The sequence below is a fragment of the Botryllus schlosseri genome, chromosome 2 (genome assembly GCF_051294905.1).
Source record: "Botryllus schlosseri isolate E-star chromosome 2, Bs_hap1, whole genome shotgun sequence".
Classification (NCBI taxonomy): domain Eukaryota; kingdom Metazoa; phylum Chordata; class Ascidiacea; order Stolidobranchia; family Styelidae; genus Botryllus; species Botryllus schlosseri.
In genome coordinates, this window is record NC_137237.1 from 38,556,124 (window position 1) to 38,557,412 (window position 1,289).

The 1,289-nt window shown below is 43.3% G+C and overlaps 1 long non-coding RNA gene across 1 annotated transcript; it reads left to right on the forward strand.

The window, feature by feature from the left end:
* The first annotated feature begins 213 nt into the window (after nucleotides 1–213).
* On the forward strand, nucleotides 214–480 carry LOC145434607 (uncharacterized). Its single transcript, XR_013913491.1, has 2 exons — nucleotides 214–377; nucleotides 436–480. It is a non-coding gene; the product is annotated as an uncharacterized LOC145434607 (long non-coding RNA).
* Nucleotides 481–1,289: the final 809 nt, after the last annotated feature.

Consider the following 1,289-nt stretch of genomic DNA (forward strand, 5'->3'; position numbering starts at 1 on the left):
ATTTGCTTTCGTGATGATCAAAGTTTTATAGTGTAAATCTACAGATCTCGCGATATTTTAAATTTAACGCATTCCATAGAGAGTGTGAACGGATCAAATATTAATTAACCAGCGGTGTGTGAAATCGCCCGCTTCGAATCGGGGTCGAGAACTGATGAACACAGTGTGAAATGTTGACACACTGTTATGTGTGCATGTGTTTCCAACAATAAAGCATTAGTAGTTATATAGATCGCTCGCGAATCGCCATTGTGGCTTATGGGCGGGGTGGTGACTCGTATTGAAAACCCGGGGTGGTGACTCGTACTTTCAGACCCCCCTTGTGGTGGTGACTCGTAATGGGTTCTTATGGGTGCGGCCGTGATTCGTACTTTCGGGTATAGGCTGCGGCGGTGACTCGTATTGAAAACTCGGGGTCGTGACTCGTACTTTCAGGTATAGGCTGCGGCGGTGAATCGTAATGAGAACTCGTGGTCGTGATTCGCACTTTCAGGCATCTCTCGCACGGCGTTGAATATGTATCAAGTAAATAGTCATGTGAATGAACCTTTGTTAATGTGTATATCGTAAATTATTATATATGATGTAGTTTAGTCGTGACAAATGACCGATCGTGTTCTAAGTCTTTCCTCGCTATTGATCGCTAGCTGAATAGTACTTTCAGATCGGGTTATTCGCACCTTGTATACCGCTGTTTGCACCTACAGAATAGTCTGCTGTTCACAGTCGTGACTTCACCGCGATAGCGCGATTTTCGAATCAGTCGCATGGTAATGTTTTGCTATTTAGTTTACCACAGAGCGGTGAAGACGACGATTCGAATACCAACAATAGCCGCGTTCACATACTAACACTCCCAAAAGGTGTGAAATATTTCCTACGACCACTCACAAGATAGCACATCAGAATAGTCATCTCTCGTGGTTTGATGTTACAAAGATAGGAATCACACACAAGTAATATTTTGGTAATAAGTTTGTCGCATAACCGGCGTAGACGGTGATACCAACAATAGCCGCGTTCACAAACCAACACTTCAAAAACGTGTGAAATAGGTTACAAATCCCACGATCGCTCGCAAGATAACACCAAAGACATTACCATTTCTCGCGTCTTGTCATTACATACATCCCAATCGCTACAGTGTAATGTGTCGATGGTTGTTACTATCAAGTAATAAGTAATGAATAACAGTACCAGCGCAGACCGTGATTCGAAAACCAACAATTTGACACTTGCCCGCGATCGGTATATGTTTCACACCTCCCGAATAGCGGCTGACTTTAGTT